At 45.4% G+C, this 23,941-nt stretch overlaps 1 long non-coding RNA gene across 1 annotated transcript in view; it reads right to left on the reverse strand.

Moving 5' to 3' along the window:
* LOC138444982 (uncharacterized) overlaps positions 1-23,941 on the reverse strand; it is a 42,043-nt gene that overhangs the window by 6,659 nt on the left and 11,443 nt on the right. Inside the window, exon 2 of the long non-coding RNA XR_011258687.1 lies at positions 13,985-14,084. This is a non-coding gene — a long non-coding RNA (uncharacterized lncRNA). The remainder of the gene's footprint in view (positions 1-13,984; positions 14,085-23,941) is intronic.

Genomic DNA, 23,941 nt, shown 5'->3' on the forward strand with positions numbered 1-23,941 from the left:
CTAAGCCACTTCAGTCATGTCTGACTCTTTGCGACCCTATGGACTGTAGCCCACCAGGTCCCTCTGTCCATGGGATTCTCCAGGCAAGAATACCAGTGTGGGTTGCCATGCCCTCACCCAGGGACAGCTTGTGACATCCTAATCTGACCATCACAACCCAGCCCCTCAGGGTCAGAGGCACGACCACTCCACTTGAGTGAGGAAAGCCTAACATTTAAACATGGCTACTGATATGGTCCTGAGTCTGGTAGAGAAGGGACCTCCGGTCTTGATGAACTGGGCTCATCCACTTGGTAGTTATTACCGAGAGGCCAGCTGTCATAGGATAGAACTGATCATGTGGTTTGGCATAAGCAGGGCCACAAGGAGCAAAAAGATGACCAGCAGGGGACCAAGACCTGACACCAGAACTGTTGTACCTCCCAATCCTTTGCTCACCTCTGTGGTTACACAGGGTCCCCGTGGCCCCTTGGACCCAGGAAGCCACTCTAGAGCAAAGGAGGGGGACATTAGCCTGTAACTGCAGGACACACCCTCCTATCACATTCCCACCACCAGAGGCTACAAGGCAGGACAGGGCAGGGTTGGGATTTATAAACAGGCAGCCACGGCAGCCGCTGGATAATTCCCCAGGTGATGAGTCGCCCAGTGCTGGGGTTCGAAAACCAGGGCAGTGGTCAGAGGGGTTCCTTTGGTTTTTCACGTTGTCTTTGCCTGTTGTCGCACCACAAACCTGGAGGTGCACAGAGACAGACACCAAAAGGCCTGAAGAGACAGATTTGTCTTCTGTAGAAGAGTTCCCCAGCTCCTGTCTTAATCAATAACCATTACAGGCTGCCATCTGCACAGCCTGTGGTCAATATGAATGTGGGACCAAAAGGCAGAAGTGGGGGTGCCCTTCTTCACCCTCAGGCCCCATGTCACACTTTGGAAGAATGGGCTCCCATCCCTCTTGGGGACCAGGCTGGGAGGCTTTTGTTGGGGTGAGTCCTCAGGCAAGGGGATAAGACGTCAGTGGTGGAGAGTGTGATTCGGGTCCCTTCACATGTGGGAAGGCATTGGAGGCCCTGGGCTTCTCGGGATGCAGAGATGTGGAATGAACTTAGTGAGCTGCAGAGGAGAAGCCGTGGCCCCTAAGGGGATGTGTCTGGGGAAGGGAGAGCCCGGGCGGCACGGGTGGTTCATGGCTGGTAAAGTGGCCTGGGAGTCAAGGGCAGGGGGTCGTGTGGAGGAGAAGGGTTTGTGTGGACAGATGATATCAGTGGTGTGCGCTTTACAGGGGGTGTCCAGGTTCCTCCCCACAGGAAGGTCGCCTGTCCCAGCCCTACCATGTGGGCTCCCACTCTTGGAGGCATGGCTGAGGGGCTGGGAGCTTAGGGATAGTAGTGTTTCCTGCCATGCTCTCCTTGTCCTCTCGCCTCCCCACCTCCCATTGTCTGAGCATCACTGTTTCAACCAGTTTGCCCTTTTGCTGGCCTGAAAGTGGCCAATCAGCCCAGCAGCTGCCAACAAGGAAAGGAACTCACCTAAGGACTGAGGAGGAGGAGGCAGAGGCAACCCCATGCCCGTGGGCTCTCTAACCAAGGCAGCTCGGGTCCCGCTCTCTGGTTATAATGCATCATCCCCACCCTCTTCCAGCAGGTTCACCGGGAGCTCCCCACCTTGTGCTTTGTGGACACAGTTGGGCAGCAGAAGCAGGACCAGGAAACACAACTGAAGTTGGTGCCTACAGCCCTTGCCACCTGGAGCCCCGGGGTGACCCACCCTTGGGGAGGAGCCTGGTTGGCCAGTGGAGAAGGGAATGAGTCCCCAGAGTCCTCCCACTGGAGTCTCTCCTGGGGGCTCCCACCAGGCTCCCCACACCCTCTGTGGGACTGATGTTCCTCAAAATTTCATTGATCTGTCCTTCCCCTTTCTTCTATCCATCCCCTTCTCTGGATCCCTGTGTTCCTTGTGTTTTTTTTAGCAGCACTAACACCTGATAAGGGGCTTCCCAGGTGGCTGAGTGGTAAAGAATCCACCTGGCAATGTGGGAGATGTCTGTTCCATCCCTGGATGGAGAAGATTCCCTGGAGGAGGAAATGGCAACACACTCCAATATTCTTGCCTGAGGAAATCCCATGGACAGAGGAGGCTACAGTCATACAGTCCACAGGATCACAGAGATACGACTTAGTGACTAAACAATAACAATTCCTGAGACAGGGTTTGGCGAGTCTTCAGCATATACACACTTGGGGCCACCTGCATGATCTCCTCAGGTCCTAAATGAATGTTCAGCCTCTATTCATTCCCATAGGTAGCGTTTCCCATTTACAAATGTGTAAGTTGAGGCATGGCAAGATGAAGAAACTAGCACAGTCAGAATTTTGTCCAGATTCCTGTTTCTGGAGGTATCTATAGTCCACATCCATGAGCCTGCCTCAGGTATTAATTGCAACCTCCCCAGCCCTCCACCTCTGACCTCAAGCCTGGGGATCTGGAGTGAGCCCTGGGGTCAGGGGCAGGCATGGGGTGAGTCTGGGTGCCCAGGTCCCTAGGGCCTGTGCTCCTCACACGGGGCCAACCCAACCCATCTCTGGCGGCAGCCTCTGACTTCCTCCTGTTCTTCCAGTCCTTCCTCCCTGTGGTCTGAGTCTACCAGGGGCTTCCGGGTTGCCTCCTCCAGTTGACTCAACCCAGGCTACCAGCCCTTCATAAGGGAGTCTCTCGCCATGCAGCTCACCTGGCCCCACCAAGCTCTTACCCCACCAAACCCAGAGTCCTGCCCACCCTTGTGGGTCTCTTGTCCACCAACCAGCCTCCCAGAACAGGTCCATCCCACACAGAGACTCTAGTGGGTCAGTTGAGAACCTTCTTGTTTCCTTTGCACCTGTTGATTCACAGAGTTTGCTGCTCTCTGTGGGCGGCAGCTGGGTGACCCCAAAGTAGAGCATGGTGCCGGACTGGGTGTGAGTCAGGGCTTCTTCCAGATAAGCCTGAGTGTGGCAATGCGGTCACACAACTCATCAGGATCCCAGGGACCTGCAGTGATTGTCTTAGCCTGGGCTGGTGTCACATGGAGCTGGGGCAGAGCTGAGAGATTGACTAGAGCCAAGCTTTGGCTTCTCCCTATACCCCACGCCCAAGGTAAGAGAAACACAAGATGGTAGGTGTTGTAAGAGGGTATCAGAGGACAAACACACTAAAACCATATTCACAGAAAACAAGTCAATCTAATCACACTAGGACCACAGCCTTGTCTAACTCAATGAAACTAAGCCATGCCCACGGGGCAACCCAAAACGGGTGGGTAATGGTGGAGAGGTCTGACAGAATGCGGTCCACTGGAGAAGGGAATGGCAAGCCACTTCAGTATTCTTGCCTTGAGAACCCCATGAACAGTATCAAAAGGCAAAATGATAGGATACCGAAAGAGGAACTCCCCAGGTCATTAGGTGCCCAATATGCTACTGGAGATCAGTGGAGAAATAACTCCAGAAAGAATGAAGGGATGGAGCCAAAGCAAAAACAATACCCAGCTGTGGATGTGACTGGTGATAGAAGCAAGGTCCGATGCTGTTAAGAGCAATATTGCAAGGGAACCTGGAATGTCAGGTCCATGAATCAAGGCAAATTGGAAGAGGTCAGACAAGAGATGGCAAGAGTGAACGTCGACATTCTAAGAATCAGCGAACTAAAATGGACTGGAATGGGTGAATTTAACTCAGATGACCACTATATCTACTACCGTGGGCAGGAATCTCTCAGAAGAAGTGGAGTAGCCATCATGGTCAACAAAAGAGTCCGAAATGCAGTACTTGGATGTAATCTCAAAAACGATAGAATGATCTCTGTTCATTTCCAAGGCAAACCATTCAATATCACAGTAATCCAAGTCTATGCCCCAAACAGTAACGCTGAAGAAGCTGAAGTTGAACGGTTTTATGAAGACGTACAAGATCTTTTAGAACTAACACCCAAAAAAGATGTCCTTTTCATTATAGGGGACTGGAATGCAAAAGTAGGAAGTCAAGAAACACCCGGAGTAACAGGCAAATTTGGCCTTGGAATGCAGAATGAAGCAGAGCAAAGACTAATAGAGTTTTGCCAAGAGAATGCACTGGTCATAGCAAACACCCTCTTCCAACAACACAAGAGAAGACTCTACACATGGACATCACTAGATGGTCAACACCGAAATCAGATTGATTATATTCTATGCAGCCAAAGATGGAGAAGCTCTATACAATCAACAAAAACAAGACCAGGAGCTGACTGTGGCTCAGATCATGAACTCCTTATTGCCAAATTCAGACTTAAATTGAAGAAAGTAGGGAAAATCGCTGGAACATTCAGGTATGACCTAAATCAAATCCCTTATGATTATACAGTGGAAGTGAGAAATAGGTTTAAGGGCCTAGATCTGATAGATAGAGTGCCTGATGAACTATGGAATGAGGTTCGTGACGTTGTACAGGAGACAAGGATCAAGACCATCCCCGTGGAAAAGAAATGCAAAAAAGCAAAATGGCTGTCTGGGAAGGCCTTACAAATAGCTGTGAAAAGAAGAGAGGCGAAAAACAAAGGAGAAAAGGAAAGATATGAGCATCTGAATGCAGAGTTTCAAAGAATAGCAAGAAGAGATAAGAAAGCTTTCCTCAGCGATCAATGCAAAGAAATAAAGGAAAAGAACAGAATGGGAAAGACTAGAGATCTCTTCAAGAAAATGAGAGATACCAAGGGAACATTTCATGCAAAGATGGGCTCGATAAAGGACAGAAATGGCTGGACCTAACAGAAGCAGAAGATATTAAGAAGAGGTGGCAAGAATACATAGAAAAACTATACAAAAAAGATCTTCACGACCTGGATAATTACAGTGGTGTGATCACTCACCTTGAGCCAGACATCCTGGAATGGGAAGTCAAGTGGGCCTTAGGAAGCATCACTACAAACAAAGCTAGTGCAGGTGATGGAATTCCAGTGGAGCTCTTTCAAATCCTGAAAGATGATGCTGTGAAAGTGCTGCACTCAATATGCCAGCAAATTTGGAATACTCAGCAGTGGCCACAGGACTGGAAAGGTCAGTTTTCATTCCAATCCCAAAGAAAGGCAATGCCAAAGAATGCTCAAACTACCACACAATTGCACTCATCACACATGCTAGTAAAGTAATGCTCAAAATTCTCCAAGCCAGGCTTCAGCAATATATGAACCGTGAACTTCCAGATGTTCAAGCTGGATTTAGAAAAGGCAGAGGAACCAGAGATCAAATTGCCAACATCTGCTGGATCATGGAAAAAGCAAGAGAGTTCCAGAAAAACATCTGTTTCTTCTTTCTTGACTATGCCAAAGCCTTTGACTGTGTGGATCACAATAAACTGTGGAAAATTCTGAAAGAGATGGGAATACCAGACCACCTGACCTGCCTCTTGAGAAACCTATATGCAGGTCAGGAAGCAACAGTTAGAACTGGACATGGAACAACAGACTGGTTCCAAATACGAAAAGGAGTCCATCAAGGCTGTATATTGTCACCCTGCTTATTTAACTGATATGCAGAGTACATCATGAGAAACACTGGACTGGAAGAAGCACAGCGGGAATCAAGATTGCAGGGAGAAATATCAATAACCTCAGATATGCAGATGACACCTCCCTTATGGCAAAAAGTGAAGAGGAACTACAAAGCCTCTTGATGACAGTGAAAGAGGAGACTGAAAAAGTTGGCTTAAAGCTCAACATTCAGAAAATGAAGATCATGGCATCCAGTCCCATCACTTCATGGAAAATAGATAGGGAAATAGTGGAAATAGTGTCAGACTTTATTTCTGGGAGCTCCAAAATCACTTCACATGGTGACTGCAGCCATGAAATTCCAAGACGCTTACTCCTTGGAAGAAAAGTTATGACCAACCTAGACAGCATATTCAAAAGCAGGGACATTACTTTGCCGACTAAGGTCCGTCTAGTCAAGGCTATGATTTTTCCATTAGTCATGTATGGATGTGAGAGTTGGACTGTGAAGAAGGCTGAGCGCCGAAGAATTGATGCTTTTGAACTGTGGTATTGCAGAAGAGTCTTGAGAGTCCCTTGGACTGCAAGGAGATCCAACCAGTCCATTCTGAAGATCAGCCCTGGGATTTCTTTGGAAGGAATGATGCTAAAGCTGAAGCTCCAGCACTTTGCCCACCTCATGCAAAGAGTTGACTTATTGGAAAAGACTCTGATGCTAGGAGGGTTTGGGGGCAGGAGGAGAAGGGGACGACAGAGGATGAGATGGCTGGATGGCATCACTGACTCGATGGCTGTGAGTCTGAGTGAACTCCGGGGTTTGGTGATGGACAGGAAGACCTGGCGTGCTGCGATTCATGGGGTCGCAAAGATTCGGACATGACTGAGTGACTGAACTGAACTGAACTGAACAGAGGGGACCAGATGCCATGATCTTCGTTTTCTGAATATGATCTTTAAGCCAACTATTTTCACTCTCCTCTTTCACTGTCATCAAGAGGCTTTGTAGTTCCTCTTCACTTTCTTCCATAAGAGTGGTGTCATCTGAATATCTGAGGTTATTGATATTTCTCCCGGCAATCTTGATTCCAGCTTGTGCTTTTTCCAGCCCAGTGTTTCTCATGATGTACTCTGCAAAGAAGTTCAATAAGCAGAGTGACAATTTACAGCCTTGACGGACTTCTTTTCCTATTTGGAACCAGTCTGTTGTCCATGTCCAGATCTAACTGTTGCTTCCTGACCTCTATATAGGTTTCTCAAGAGGCAGGTCAGGTGGTCTGGTATTCCCATCTCTTTCAGAATTTTCCACAGTTTATTGTGATCCACACAGTCAAAGGCTTTGGCATAGTCAAGAAAGAAGAAATAGATGTTTTCCTGGAACTCTCTTGCTTTTTCCATGATCCAGCAGATGTTGGCAAATTGATCTCTGGTTCCTCTGCTTTTTCTAAAACCAGCTTGAACATCTGGAAGTTCATGGTTTATGTATTCCTGAAGCCTGGCTCAGGAGCTGGGCGGCTGCCACAGGGGACAGGAGCCAGGCGGCTGCGACGGTGCAGATGGGCAGATCATGGGATTCTGGTTTTCAGGGCGGCTCTGGGTCCCCTCCCACTTTCCAGGGCCGGGCTGAGCCCTGGGGGCCTCAACAGCATTTCCTGTAGCGTTCTGGCCCCTGCTTCTACTGTCACCTCCCAAACTCTGGCGTTACTGCTTCACCAAGGCACCCCTGTTCTGGCCCGGAGAGCCCGCAAGTAGCCCGGGGGAGCCACAGGGGAGTAAAGGACCCAGGGGAGGGAAAAGAGGAGAGGGCGGCTGCGCAACCCCGGAGGACGTTTGGAACCCCCGCGCACCCAACTTCCCCGCGCCCCCCAGCAGCTTCATTCCGGAACTCACCACTGGGAGTCCCGCTGAACCAGACAATGAGAAGCAAGTCCAGGAAGCCAAAACGGGTCTCAGGGCTACCAATCTCTCCCTTTGCCTCTGGATCTCGATTTTGCAGGCGTGGAGGATGCCAGGTCAGAGGTCTGCCTCTGGGGAGGCAGACACTGCACTTCTGGCACTGCCGCCATTGCTCCACCGGGACTCCCCGCCCCAGATAAGGCTGTGCAGTCATTAACCTGTGGCTTCCCCAGCCTGCTAGTTGGAAGCCAGGGTGTCGCCACTTCCTCCTCTTACCACTTGTTGGAGGCGTTTCGTGGCCTGATAGCCAGAATATTCCTAGTTAGATCATTTTGTCATTTTGGTCTCTCTAATTAATAGAAATTGATCAGAGGTCAGGGAAGAATTTCTGGCAAGAAGGTCATGGAGGGGAGAGTTCAGGGCTTCCTACTTCCCCATCTTGAGCTTGCCTTGGGTGATCACTGACCTTTTCATTGTATTGAGTTTCCTTAGGGTTTTCCGTGGAGAAGGCAATGGCGCCCCACTCCAGTACTCTTGCCTGGAAAATCCCATGGACGGAGGAGCCTGGTGGGCTGCAGTCCATGGCGTCGCTAAGAGTTTTCCATACCATCTTATGAAAACTTGAAGGAACTTTTCAGCCAACCCAGCGACTGTTTCCAGTGCCAGTTCAGGGGGCAGACTTAGTTGATAAACGGCGTCTGTGTCCTGACCGGTCCACCGACCTGCCCTTCTCTCATCCCTCTCCCTCTCCTCCGGCTTCCTGAGTCCCAGAGACACAGCAGTATTGAAATTAGGCCAGCTCATCACTCTGCAAGTTTGCTTCGGTCCCATTTGTTTATTTTCCCTTCAAAATTTCAATGCCAGTGCATTTTGAAGAAGGATCCTGTGTAATTCTACAGGTTGTTTGCCCCTCCTTTTTTTTTTTTTTTTGTAGAATTGTACAACTTTGAAAATTACATAAGTTATAATGATCCAATATTATTTGTCATTCAAAAACAAAACAAAACAAAACAACTTTCTCTTACTCCCAGCAACCATCCAGGGGAATTTAAGTTCCTGAAAGAAGGCCAATTCAAGATGGCTTCTACTCCGGTAGAAACAGAAAACAAAAATGAGAAAAAGCAATAAAACAATGGATCCTCATCAAACTTATATACTTGTGCACAGCAAAGGAAACCATAAACAAAACAAAAAAAGGCAAACTACAGACTGGGAGAAAAGATTTGCAAATGATGCAGCTGACAAGGGCTTAATTTCCAAAATATATGAAAAGCTCTTACAACTCAATAATAAAAACAGGGAACCCAGTCAAAGAATGGGCAGAAGATCTAAATAGACGTTTCTCCAAAGAAGGCATACACATGGCCAATAGGCATGTGAAAAGAGGCTCAATATCAATATTTATTATTTGGAATTAATTAATTTAAAAATCTTACTTTATATTGATTGGAGTATATAGTTGATTAAAAGTGTGTGTTAGTTTCAGGTGTACAGCAAAGTGATTCAATTAAGCATGTACATGTATCTATTTTTTTACAAATTCTTTTCCCATTTATGTAATTATGGAATATTGAGCAGAGTCCCCTATGCCACACAATAAGTGCTTGTTATCTATTTTAAGTATAGTAGTGTGTATATGTCAATCCTAAACTCCCAGTTTATCTCTCTCCATCACCTATCACCTCTGGATATAAGCCCAGGAGTGGGATTGCTGTATCATATGGTAGCTCTGAACCTGCCTGCAATGCAGAAGACCTGGGTTTAATCCCTGGGTCAGGTTCTGACCCAGATGGTAGGAGCCATTTGACTTTTTAATAAGTAGGATAGGCGTGTTATAAGGAAAGTGAGTAGGGCACAAGAGACCCTGACGCAGCAGCTTAGAGATGTTGAGTTTTAATCCCTGTTGATGTATTAGGGAAATAGGATATTGAGGTTGATTGGGAAACTTTGTTGAATCTTTTAGACAAATATAAATGGGAGTATGGTGGGAGGCGATGGAGGGGTTATCAGTATCCCAGATTATAGGGTTTATAGATGAGGAAGGTAGTGGGGGAGGTGAAGAAATAGTAGGTTTGAGAAGCAGTAGCCAGGCCATCTCAGGAGAAAGATTTGGAACAGTGAGAAAAGCCTTGAATTTGGAGAGCAGATCGCTTCCAAGGATTGGAGTGGGGCAATTTGGGAGTACGAGGAAAGAATGAGAGAATGGGGTATTTTGAAGTGTGCAAGGCAGAGGCTTGGTAATCTGTGGTGTAGGCGCTAAACCGTCAGAGATCTGAAAGACTTTAGTTTTTCTGGAATAAGCAGGTGTGGCAGAACAGGTGGCCCCTGTGTTGATAAGAAAAGAGATCAGCTTCCTTGCCACTGTGAGATACCCTGGACTCCGTAAAGGTGATGAGAGTTGGGGCCTGGGGTCCTGGGTACCTTCAGACTTCAGCGGCCAGTCCGAGGAGCCTGGGCAGAGCTGGGTCTGAGGACTCCTGGTCAGGACCAGGAGATGTCTGGATCCCTAGAGAGGCATTAGGGCATTAGGGATTAGTGTCCCTTGAGAGTCCCTTGGACAGCAAGGAGATCTAACCGGTCCATCCTAAAGGAAATCAATCCTGAACACTCATTGGAAGGACTGATGCTGAAGCTGAAGCTCCAATACTTTGGTCACCTGATGCCTTTTTTAGCTTTTTTTGAATGTCTGGGGATGATTGGGAAATAAAATGGGTATTCAGGACAACAGTACCTTCTTTTGAACTTGGATCTAATTTTGTATATTTTTGTAGGGACAGAATTCTAGCTAGGTTAACAGAACAATGCCTTCTGTTAATCTAGGTAGAATTTGTGCTGCACTTTCATCTGGTCTTTGAGTTATTTCTCTGAGTTTATCAAAGTTAACAGCCTTATGTCCTGCTTTTTGGAGGGCTGTAGTAAGGCAAGTCACCATGTGATTATAGGCTGTTCACCCAAGACGCCTTGCCTGGTAGGCCCAATCAAAGTTGTCCCTGGTTGGTAGTTAGGTCTACAGGTATAGTACCATCAGTTTGATGTATTTCATGGGCATGAGCCTGAAAAGCTTGACAGACTTGTTCTTTCTCTTCTGGGAGGAGGGTAGAAGAGAGTATAATGAAAATATCATGCCAGCTCAAGTCATAAGACTGGGTGAGGTATTTAAATTATTTTAAATAAAAGTGTCCCTTGAGAGTCTCTTGGACAGCAAGGAAATCTAACCAGTTCATCCTAAAGGAAATCAATCCTGAACATTCATTGGAAGGACTGATGTTGAAGCTGAAGCTCCAATACTTTGGTCACCTGATGCAAAGAACTGACTTATTGGAAAAGACCCTGATGCTGGGAAAGATTGAAGGCAGAAGGATAAGGGGACGACAGAGGATGAGATGGTTGGATGGCATCACTGACTCGATGGACATGAGTCTGAGTGAGCTCCAGGAGTTGGTGATGGACTCCCGGATTTCCCGATGGGAAGCCAGGCGTGCTGCAGTCCATGGGGTCTCAAAGAGTCAGACATGACTGAGCGACTGAACTGAACTGAAACAAGTGTCAGGGTCAGAGGAAAAAGAACCAAGATGTTTCTTGATTTGAGATAAATCGGAGAGGGAGAATGAGACGTGTACCCAAACAATGCCTTCTGTACCAGCCACCTCTACTAAGGGAAGGAGGGGAGCAGTAGAGATTCAGGGTCCTGTTTCTTTAAGGCCCTTTGCAGCCAAGTGTGAGGAGGGGATTTAGGGAGGTCGGGATGGGACTTGAGACTCAGGTAGCAGGGTGGATCAAAGCCCCAGAGCCCCTTCCAAACAGGCTTGGAGGGAGGGTGAGAAGTGGTGGCAGCCTGCACCTGAGAGCAAGAGGAGAGGGGGAACCTAAGGTGGGGGTTGGGGAACTGGGTCTGCTACAGTGGGATTAGAGGCGATTGGAGGTGCACTGTGGTCAGAAGGCTCAAAAGAAGAGGAGGAAAAATCCGAACAGGGATCAGGAGATATAGTATTGGGGGGATGTGGCCCAGGATGGCCTAAAAGTATCTGAGGAGTACAACAGGAAGTACAGAGAGGACCAAGGGTGGAAAGCAAAGAAAGCCTGAACATAAGGGATCTCTGACCACTTGCCATTGTGGCGGCCAAAGTTATAGAGGTCCCGTAAAGTACTGGAACGGAGAGTTCCGTTTTCTGGCCATTGGAACCTAATATCCAGTTGAGATTGTGGCCAGACAGTGTTAGGGTGATAAGTGAGTTGCATTGGCCTTATCTCTCCTTGAAAACCCAAGGTTTTTAGGTTTTGGAGAAGGCAGCCTAAAGGGGTAGATTTTGTAGGTTGGGACTGAGAATTTCCCATTATAGACGAATAGGGAGGGAGGGCAAACTGGGGCGAGAGAAAAACGAGGAGAAAGGTCCCAGAGAAAAGGCATACCCACTCTCACGGGCTTCTCAGACAGCCAGACAGCGTCAGGGTCTACAGTGAAATCAGTTCAGTCACTTAGTCGTATCCGACTCTTTGCGACCTGATGGACTGCAGCACGCCAGGCTTCCCTATCCATCACCAACTCCCGGAGTTTATTCAAACTCATGTCCATCGAATCCATGATGCCATCCAACCACCTCCTCCTCTGTCATCCCCTTCTCCTCCTGCCTTTAATCTTTCCCAGCATCAGGGTATTTTCTAATGAGTCAGTTCTTCATATCAGGTGGCCAAAGGATTGGAGTTTCAGCTTCAGCATCAGTCCTTCCAATGAATATTCAGGATTGATTTCCTTTACGATGGACTGGTTAGATCTCCTTGCAGTCCAAGGGACTCTCAAGAGTCTTCTCCAACACCACACAACAGTTCAAAAGCACCAGTTCTTCAGTGCTCAGCATTTTATTTTTTTGAAATGGGCATCCCCTATTTCAAAGTGAGACCAGGTCCCAAAGGCTGAGGGGATCCTCTGCCTAGCTCTAGGGCTTCAAAAACCAGACCAGAGAAAGAGGATCCCAGAGAGCAGGAATTCACTCACTCCTGCAGCTGATGAAATTAGAGCCTGTGTGTGGATGTCAGTCCAGGAAGGCTAGTGGAGAGTCCCATCCTGGGGACTCCCTTCAGTTTCTTAGCGAGGTCCAAGGGAGGGAAGCACCAAAGGTGGGCTCAGGAGAGGAGCGCACCTAGCCGCACTGGGTCTTCCCTCCCATGTTTCAGCACCAGAAATGTAAGGCAAGTGCGATGAAAAAGAGTGAGCCAGGCATTCAAGCAGAGAAAGATTTATTATAGGAGGAAAGAAAGAAAGTGACTGGCTAGAGAGAGAAACCAGTGCTCTCTTTTTTACAGCCAACCCTTCTCATACCCCATTAATGGGAAATTGTGCCCTGGAGGAAGGGGGCCTCAGTTTGTCTTTAGCCTACAGCTGCGGTCTTATGGTCACTTAGTTGAAGGGGTCTCAGGGTCGGGTGGTCACGTAGTCTTGAGAAACTGGCACCAGCAGGGGAAAACAGGATATCGCCTTAAGGAAGGTACAGTCTGCCCCCCAGGGCAATGTGGCCACTGTGACTTCATCCCTTGATTGTCAGGTCACCACAATGGGCCATATTTTAACAATACGCTATGAGCCCCTTGCGAACTGTAACATGTGCAATGTTTTTTCTAAGTTGGATCCCACCACAGAGGCCTATAGGTACATGTTCACACTTTTTATGGGGGGCCTCCCTTTTTGACCTCCAAGAAGCCTTCCTGCACATGTGCACACAGGGAAGTCTTCCTTAACCTCAGGAGTGGGCACCTCATCTCTGCTTCAGCAGAGCTCAACTTTTGCCACTAACTTTGTCCTTGGAGTGAGGACAAAGCTTGAATGTTATTCCACCTGACAAATACCAGGTGTCCAGCCCAGGGGCCCACTGTTGCCTCCCTCACCAGAACCCGGTTTGGTGCCACTTCTGGGGATCCACCCCTAACAGAAGCACAGGACGTGGAAGGGCAGGAGGGGCTGCGGCTTCAGGCCTGGCCTCCCATCCCTGTGTCCTTAGGTGAAGCTGAGGCTCTTGCCTCTGCCTTGTCTCTGGAGCATGGCTGCACGATGCTTTTTCTCTCTCCTGGAATTGGTCATTGTTCTGCAGAGCTGGGTCCCCTCAGCCAAAGAGGAGGGAACTCTGTCTTGGTGAAGGAAGAAGATGAGTCTTTCTCATCCTTCCCTCAATCTTCTGAGCCAGGTGCTTGGGGCTTTGCCTGTTTCTTTCTTCGTGTGTGTGTCTGTCTGTCTGTCTGATTTCCAGTTGTGTTTAGAGGAGCCTGTAGATTAGCCAGGAGGTACCAGGGAAGTGTCCCCTCCCAGTGTTTGAGAGAGAGCCTAGCCCTCTGTCAACAGAAATCACCAAGAAACAATTTATAATAAGAATAGAAAAGAGTTCTGTTGGAGCCAAACGAACAACTAGCCCAGCAGCCAGCTTTCAGATTACTCTGAGAGAATGCTCCAGAGAAGCAGGGTTTTCTGCACAATCTAATATCTCGTCAGAACAAAGAACATTAAAGAAGTGAGGCTTATATTTCTCCAATGATTCAAGAAAGAACAGACCAGCATGTACACATCCAGTCGGTACAGCCTTGGCCCCTGGGAAGGGCGACTTACCCTCAAAGAAGGACGAGCATTGGAATCCCAGGAGGAAGGGCATTTAATTCTTCATTTTTAGCATGGACATTCTTTCCTTCTGGTCAGGGTGTCCTTTTCCCTAGTAATTAAAGCAGACGTACAGTGTGTGTTTGATAGGCCACAAACAGGCTGTTTTAACTAACATAAAATTCAGGTAAACTCATGTATAAGCCAGAATGACTTCCCTATATCCCAATATGTGAACATCTCTTTCATCACTGCTCTGGAATCTTGCCTCTTAGACCCCAAGGTAGACCCCTCCTGGCACTGCACCTTTCTCTGGATCTTCTGGAAAGCAGACCCTTGGTTTATAACTCCTGCCTCTAGTCTTCCTCTTCACTCTGCCTGTTGCTGTGTCCTGCCTTCTTCCCCAGGAGGCCTCTGGCCACTCTGCGCCCCGTGTTCATTTACCACGTTTTCCAGGATGTTCTGCCTCTTCACTATCTGCTGAACGTCCTGTGTGTCCAGACAGACTGTGAGCCTTTGGAGGATACATGTGTTAGTAGCTCAGGCATGTCTGATTCTTTCAACCCCACTGACTGTAGCCCAGCAGGGATTTTCCAGGTAAGAATACTCATGTGGGTTGCCATTTCCTTCTCCAGGGGATCTTCCCAACCCAGGGATCCAACTCGCGCCTCCTACATTGCAGGCAGATTCCTTATTGCTGAGCCACCTGGAAGCCCTGGCGGAGGACAGACCCTGTCTTGCACTGTCATAATTTTCTCCACACCCCACCTCATGCTCTGCTTATAGTAGCTGCTCCCCCAACGTCTGACCGTGGGAATGCACCTGGCACCCGTGAACACACAGTCAGTGATCTGCAGAATTTGCCATTTTTTGTGAACCTCAGAGAGTCAGAGGAGTTAGGGCTGAGGATTTGGGGGCTGAGACCACTGGGACCCAGAATGGAGGCCCCTCCCACTGGTGGCCCAGCCCTTCAGAGGTTTCCTTGTGGTCTCAGGGACACTGGGGACATAAAGCATCCTTTTCTCCCAACCCAGCGCTCACCTGAGTGTTCCTTTCTCAGCTGCTCACTCTCTGGACTACCTTTTCACTCTCCATACTCATTCCAAACCTGGACAGCCCTGCTTAACTTACATGTTCCCCCTTCTCTTACTTTTCTCCTGATATTCAATAAATAAGATGCATTCAGCTCATAAATCCAGACGGTAGCCCAGGTTTGAGAAGAAGATTTCAAGATGGGATTAACTTACAGGAATTTCATTGAAAAAAAAAACCCTGTGAGAGAAAAGGAGGAAGATTGAGGAGGCTGGAGAACCATTCAGATGGACGCAGTTCTGACCCAAAATGAAGGAGAGAGGGGCAGGAGGCAGGGTGGTGGCATCCCACACTGCCATGTCGTCTGGGGAAAGTTCCATAAGGCTCTCGAGAAATCCATGTCCCCCAGGAAGGGGCCTGCCTCAGCCCCCCAAGACTAGCAGGCTTACTTCTTGGCTGGGAGCAGACATGGGGAGAATGACCTTGACACAAACACGGCGATGGACTTCAGAGCTCAGCTTGGGGCTTGCGGTCAAGGAAGCACACTGTAGTTCAAGACCTAAGGTACACCTCAAGTCTGACAAGCAAAAGCCAGACAAAGCGCTCAGCTTGAGAAAGAATGAGTCTTTTGTAAATACTGGGGTGTTTCCCTGCTGGCTCAGTGGTAAAGAATCTGCCTGTCAATGCAGCAGACAGGGGTTCGTTGCCTGATCCAGGAAGGTTCCAGTGCCGCAGGGCAACTAAGCCTTTGTGCCACAACTATTGCTCTAGAGCCCGGGAACCACAACTCCTGAGACCACGTGGTTCAGCTACTGAGCCCTCGCACCTTGGAGCGGTGCACCACAGCAAGAGGAGCCACTGCAAGGAGAAGTCTGCGTACCACAACTGAAGAGTAGCCCCGGCTCTCCATCACTAGAGAAAATCTCTCCATAACTAGAGAAAAGCCTTCACAGCAACGAAGACCCAGCACAGCCACGACTAAATCAATAGATACATAAAATTATTTTATAAAATATTCGTATTGTAGGGGAGGAAAAATAATTTCCCCTCCATCCCTCTGAGTTCTAGGCTCTAATAAAAGATGGATTAACAAGAGAAAAAGAAACAAAAGTTTCAGTTCAGTTCCGTGGCTTGTGTCTGCCTCTTTGCAACCCCATGGACTGCAGCACGCCAGGCTTCCCTGTCTATCACCAACTCCCAGAATTTACTCAAACTCATGTCCATCGAGTCAGTGATGCCACCCAACCACCTCATCCTCTGTTGTCCCCTTCTCCTGCCTTCAATCTTTCCCAGCATCAGGGTCTTTTCCAATGAGTCAGTTCTTTGCATCAGGTGGCTAAGTTTATTAACATGTATACCTCATGTATATATGGGAGATACCCACGGAAAAAATGAGTATCTCCTTAGAATTCAGACTTAAATACTACCTTTAATTGTACAGCACAGGGATACAGTCAATATTTTATAACTATAAGCAGAGAATAACATGTTAACATTGTGAATCACTGTGCTGTATACCTGAAACTTATATAATAGATAGCTCAATACCACAATCCAAAAAAATTTTAATAAATAATAAAAAGCAGTTTATATCATACACACACAAAATATCACATTAATAAGGAAATGAGAGAGGAGAGGGATGTAGGCTTAGGGGAGATAAAAGATGTTTAAGAAAGTGAGAAATGGAATATATTCTGCCATATCAGCAAATGAGGATGCTATAGTCACCAGTGATTGCTCAGCCTTCCTACGAGAGCTGGTGAGCCCTAAGGGCACTCAGGAAGAACACCTATGATCTAGCAGCCCTCAGGCTGCAGCCGTTATTTAAGGGGCTAGAAAAATTCACATTGAGATATCTGACCACCAGTTATTTGGGGCAAGAATTAGACCAAGGGGCCTGACCATCTTGGCTCAGCCCCACTCTGGGGATCCCAGAGCTTTTTATATAAAACTAGATAAAATGGACAGGGAACAAAAGAGAAAAAAAATTCCAATATGCTTCCCCTGTGGCTCAGTGGTAAAGTATCTGCCTGTAATGCAGGTGACATAGGTTTGAACGCTGGGTCAGGATGATCGTCTGGAGAAGGAAATGGCAACCCACTCCAGTATCCTTGCCTGGGAAATCCATGGACAGAGGAGCCTGGTGGACTACAGTCCATGGAGTCACAAAAAGTCAGATGCGACTGAGCTACTGAACAACAATAATGATAGAAACTAAAGTTAAAAGGTATATAAGTTAATGGAATTTAGATAAGAGTATATAAAATTGGTATATCTAAATGGATTTATAGAAAATGGTTAAATCTCTTATTTAACTATACTATGAGATAGACATGTTTCACTGGAGAATAGTTCTCCTGCTTGGTATTATAAGACAAGAGATATAGATTGCCACCCAGGAGATAATAACTAAACATACTAACCAATAATGTTACCTGAGCCACACAAGAAAGGAAAAAAAAAAACAAACTGGGAACTAACATACTAGGACTAATAAAAATAGTGATTTTGCTTTGGGTGTAATTTGTAAACTCAAAAGTATCTTTGCTAAATATTTTATATAAACCTTTGAAGGCATGGTAAATTAAACTCTAAAGTTCTAAAACAGACAATTAGTAAAAGAAATTTCAGTTTTGTTAAAGATCTTGTCACTGATTTTAATATCTTTAGGTGACAGAACTGTTCTTTAGAAAACTGTAGAAGCAACTGGCTTTCTCTTAGAAATCTCTTACAAACCAAAGTGTAAATACAAGCAACAAGGACTGAGACTGAGCCTAATTAGTTCCATCGGACAAGAGTTGAAACCAAGGGGAAAAGTGGCAGCTTTAAAATTAAAAGGGCTGGGAATGTTCTGTTAACCAAACCGCACAGATAGCAAAGCCTTAGTCATCTGAGCAAACAATGTTAATGTATTTCAGCTGTTCTTTGTAAACTAATAACTTTATATTATAATACCCGATTCATGGTTAAGCTTTTAAGTGAAGCTATGAGATCGCTGGTTTTGCCTGTATATTTCTGTGTACACATTATACATGTGAGATATCTCTACTTCTAAAAAGTTTTATCAAGATTAGATTTATAAATAACTATTTAATTTTACTAAAAAGCACTTACATTTAAAAACAGTGGCTAAAGTAACTTTCAGGTTCATGTAAACTGGCAAATATTCAATATTAAGTTGATATCTGGTATTACTGTTTGTTTATCTAATTGATATAGACATCTCAAGAGTCATCAAAATTATGTAACTCCGTATTGTACCTAGATTTAATACATAAGACCTTGCTAGATCTGTTATAAGAAAAATAACTTGATATTATGAAATCTGAAAGTAAATGTAAATGAGATAAAAACATTCCGATAAACTCTTTAAAATAATTAAATTTTAGAAATGTCTACCTAAAATAATCTTTCTAGATATTTGATAACTGAGTCTGAGCAAGCTCCAGGAGTTGGTGATGGACAGGAAAGCCTGGCATGCTGCAGTCCAGGGGGTCGCAAAGAGTCGGACACAACTGAGCAACTGAAATGACTGACTGGCTGAAAGTCCTAGAACTGTGCTAATTTAAGTGATCAAAATAAAATATACTGAAACATCAATTACTAAATAGAAAAACTAAAGGTATTTAGAAATATTAAAAAATGTTGCTATCACATCAATATGTTCTCTATAAGAGAACAAAAGTTTTAAAACCTTATCACCGGTGTTTATGATAACCAATCTATAAAATGCCAATGTAAAAGACAGTTCATTGCTTAATTCTTAGCTTTTACTAAAAACTAAGGTTTTAAGTGTTCAGGATTCTAATTTAAACATGTCACTAAAGCTATAAGGAATAATACAGTAACATTTCAGTATATAGTAAGAAGTAAAATATATGTTTTCAGTTAAAAAATATATGAGAAATGAGATTATATTTTATGCAGGAAAACAATTAGCTGGTTGATCATATTTAGATGGAAAAATGAGAGACAGGATGGATACAGAAAGTGATGAGAGATTATGCAAAGGAAGCCTGAGGAGGAAAAATTTTATACATAGTTAGGATGAACAACACTTAAGTGCTAAGTGAAGTCGCTCAGTCGTGTCCGACTCTTTGCGACCCCATGGACTGTAGCCTACCAGGCTTTTCTGTCTATGGGATTTTCCAGGCAAGAATATTGGAGTGGGTTGCCATTTCCTTCTCCAGGAGATCTTCCCAACCCAGGGACTGAACCCGGGTCTCCCGGATTGTAGGCAGATGCTTAACCATCTGAGCCTTGAAGCTAACTAAATGGATTTTGTTAAGTGAGCTAATGCAAGACTGGAATTTGATTTCTCTTTCTGTTAAAAGTGCTCCTGTTTGAAAACAAATTGCATGAGTTTCTGTGCCCTTAGGCGAGCCATATTTACTGTTTTTGTGACTTTGGTGAAGTGAATAAGTACTGTTTCAGTGACCTATGATCCTGTTGTTTTTTAAAACTTTTTTTTAATATTTCTAACAAACTTCCCAAATAGTAAAATCTAACTAAAACTCCTTTAGCCTCCAGCTGACTCAGAGATGCTTCAAAAAAATCTCTGAGACATCTCAGAGAAAAATACTAAATTAAGTTTATTTTTAATTCAAAAACATTGTCAAGTTATTGAAGGTAAACTTTAGGTTGTATTGTATTGATAAATGTCATTGATATAGATATTCAAAAATTTATCCCTAACATCTGATATGTCCTGATATAATATTATCTGTCATAATTCTAGTTATTATCCTAAAAGGTTATATGTTACAGAAATATCCAAGTTTCCTGCTAATTACATTGTATTCAAAGTTTTAACTATACTATTTTAAATTTGTCCTTCATAGAGTATTATAATTTTATATTGCTTGTACAAAATAAAGATTTTCAAAAAGACTCATAAAAAGAACCTGTTTAAACAAATGTAAGTTTCTGATAGCCTTTAGGTAATGCCACTAAACTGGATAATAAATGACACACTATAATAGAAAACTTGACTAATTCATGCAGATCAATAGGAGTTAAGTACATGAGACTAAATAGATAAATATAATTTATAACTTTGATTTTATAAAACATACTAACTTGAATCTGTCTTCCAGTAAACCTTTTTCTCTGATACTGTCCCAAGTTGATATATTAAGCCTTTGTAAACAAAGATGAAACATTTAACTTTTTCTCTCTACCTGATACTGGCAAAATTTGGATTCTCCAGCTGGCTCTCCTATGGATTTGATGGTTTATTACAACTGGATTACAACTAGTGATACTAATCTTGGTTTTAATTTATTTTTCATTTCCAAATTGTTTATGCCTGTGTCTCTACTACACTATGACTCTGTCAATGTTGCTATTAACAGCTGCTGCTGCTGCTGCTGCTAAGCCACTTCAGTCGTGTCCAACTCTGTGTGACCTCACAGACGGCAGCCCACCAGGCTCCCCCGTCCCTGGGATTCTCCAGGCAAGAACACTGGAGTGGGTTGCCATTCTGCAATGTGTGAAAGTGAAGACGCTCAGTCGTATCCGACCCTCAGCGACTCCACAGACTGCAGCCTTCCAGGCTCCTCCATCCATTGGATTTTCCAGGCAAGAGTACTGGAGTGGGGTGCCATTGCCTTCTCCAGCTATTAACAGTTACATTACTTATATTCTATTTTATAAGACTGTTGTCTCTTAGAGTGTATAACCAGGCTTCCAACAAATGTAACAGTGACTTAAAACAATTAATCAAATATTTAGTTCTGTATATGATCAATAATTATAATAGTGTGACTCTAGGTATGGGAAAAGAAAAGAAGAGAACTATCTCCTGGATCACAATAGGTTAAAAGACAGAGGACCCAGGAAATCTTTCATTCTCTATCAATGGCTCTAATCCAGAAACTAACACCTGGAGCGATATATCAACGAAAACCTTCACCTGACCTGGGATGAGCCTCCCAGCACCGTGGGACCAAAATTGGTCATGAAATGTCTCCCAAATATTGGTTGAATTTCTGACCAAGGGAAAGGACTGGAAAATGGAATATTTCCTGTTATGTCAGTAAAGGATGTCACAGTCATCAGCGATTCCGGCCCTCCAGAGCACTCAGGACGGAAAAGAACACCTGTGTGATATGGCAGGAATCAGGCTGCAGCCACTTGCTACTGGGAGCCCTGAGGAACTTGGAGGGTGAAGACACAGACAAGTGGCCTCAGAGAGCTGAGATGCGTATGAAAGCAATGATTTCAGTGAGCCCAAACTCTTGCATCTTCCCATATATAGGAAAGCACTAAATTCCCTAACTTGAGATATCTGGTTTTCTTTAATTCACAAAAATACTTTTGATGTTCAGACTACCTGCCCTGTGTTGCAAACTTCTACATCACCTGAGTCCTCCCCGCTGCCTTCTTGGAAGAGTTCTCTCAAGGCTACTTGAGATGCTACCTCCGGGATTTATGTCTTAAAAAATTCCACCAAAGAAAACACAGCTCTCAACTTTTAGGTTGTGACTATTTTTTAAGTCAACAATGGTCAATTGGTTTTCAAGTCATGGGCAAAGAAGAGTGTTTTCAGCAAAAGGTGCTGGGGCAACTGGAGAGTCACATATACAAAACTAACTCAAATTGGATCATAGACATACATTGAAGAGATAAAACTATGAAAGTCTTAGAAGAAAAGATGAGTGAATTTTTGCCTTTGCATTTGACAAAACTCTTCTTAAATACAATACTAGCCACAAATGACAACAGAAAAAAAAAAAAAGACTTTTTCAAAATTTTTCTTTAAAAATTGCCTTTTAAAGGATACCATGAAGAAAGTGAAAAAATGAGAGAAGATATTTGCAAGTCATGTGTCTGGTAGGGCTTCCAGGTGGCTCATTGGTAAAGAATCTGCCTGCCAACGCAGGAGACACAAGTTCGATCCTGGATCAGGAAGATTCCCTGGAGGAGGACACAGCAACTCACTCCAGTATTCCTGCCTGGCAAATCCCATGGATAGGGGAGCCTGACAGTCTACAGTCCACAGCATCACAAAGAGTCAAACACAATCGAGCGGCTGAACACAAGAACGAGCTCACATATATCTGGTAAGTGACCGACATCAGAATAGATAAAGAACTCACTCCATAATGGGTGTGCTCTCCGAACAAGCTCCCAGGGAGGACCCATGGCAGATGATCTAAAAAGTGCTTAGGAACCACAACGGATGAAAGGACACGCTGTCACATCTTACATCATTCTAGCCTCAAAATAACTTTACCATGAAAAACTAACTTTTGTGTTTTTGTTATAAACAAGTGGACTAGCACATTTCATTTAAGTCATAAACAAGTAGTACAACTTCATTTAAGTCAAAAGCAAGTGGATTTGAAATCAGATCAAACCAATACACAACAGACATTCCGTGTGGGAGGCAGTGTGAAGTGAGGGGTGCTGGGGAAGACCGTGTCCCTCGGACCCTGGAGGTTCAAGGTGAACGTGGAACCACTGTGGGGGAGGAGCAGAGAGGGACTGTCCCTAGAAGTGGGGTGGTGCCCTGCACCCTCTAACTTGTCCCAGACTTGATCACAGACCATCTAGAAGGGCGGTGGGAGTAACTGCTGCCATGTATTTTATTTAGCTCATCTATTTCAGTTCAGTTCAGTCACTCAGTCATGTCCGACTCTTTGCGACCCCATGAACCGCAGCACACCAGGCCTCCCTGTTCATCACCAACTCCCAGAGTCCACCCAAACCATGTCCATTGAGTCGGTGATGCCATCCAACCATCTCATCCTCTGTTGTCCCCTTCTCCTCCTGCCCTCAATCTTTCCCAGCATCAGGGTCTTTTCTAATGAGCCAGCTCTTCACATCAGGTGGCCAAAATATTGGAGTTTCAGCTTCAACATCAGTCCTACCAATGAATACCCAGGACTGAACTCCTTTAGGATGGACTGGCTGGATTCCCTTGCTGTCCAAGGGACTCTCGAGACTCTTCTCCAACACCACAGTTCAAAAGCATCAATTCTTCTGCACTCAGCTTTCTTTCTAGTCCAACTCTCACATCCATACATGACCACTGGAAAAACCATAGCCTTGACTTGACTGACCTCTGTTGACAAAGTAATGTCTCTGCTTTTTAACATGCTGTCTAGGTTGGTCATAACTTTCCTTCCAAGGAGTAAGCGTCTTTTAATTTCACATCTGCAATCACCATCTGCAGTAGTTTTGGAGCCCAGAAAAATAAAGTCAGCCATTGTTTCCACTGTTTCCCTATCTATGTGCCATGAAGTGATGGGACCAGATGCCATGATCTTAGTTTTCTGAATGTCAAGCCAACTTTCTCACTCTCCTCTTTCACTTTCATCAAGAGTCTCTTTAGTTCTTCTTCACTTTCTTCCATAAAGGTGGTGTCATCTGCATATATGAGGTTATTGATATTTCTCCTGGCAATCTTGATTCCAGCTTGGGCTTCCTTCTAGCCCAGCGTTTCTCATGATGTACTCTGCATATAAGTTAAATAAGCAGGGTGACAATATACAGCCTTGATGTACTCCTTTTCCTATTTGAAACCAGTCTGTTCTATGTCCAGTTCTAATTGAGCTGCCCTTATAAGGAATGCCATCTATGAAGGACTGACTTGGGGCAGCTGGTCAGGTGGCCAGGAAACACGGGATAGGATGGTAGAGAAGAGAGGGGCGGAGCCTGAGCGCCTGGAAACTCGCCCGGGCAGGACCGAGAAGTCGCCCTTGGCTCCTTAGCCTGCCTCCGTTCCAGGTCCTGGGTCCCCGAAATCACAGCGGCGGCGCCCAACTGACAACCGGAAAGAGCCTGGTCATCACCCCCAACCCTGGGCACTTCCTTACAGAGACTCACTCACCTGCCGGGCGGGCCTCCCGGGGCTACGTCCCCAGACCGCAGCACCTGGGCTCGGGGTCCCTCTTCCGCGCCCGCCCGGGGTCCCCGCTCCAGCGACGC

The sequence above is a fragment of the Ovis canadensis genome, chromosome 8 (genome assembly GCF_042477335.2).
Source record: "Ovis canadensis isolate MfBH-ARS-UI-01 breed Bighorn chromosome 8, ARS-UI_OviCan_v2, whole genome shotgun sequence".
Lineage (NCBI taxonomy): Eukaryota > Metazoa > Chordata > Mammalia > Artiodactyla > Bovidae > Ovis > Ovis canadensis.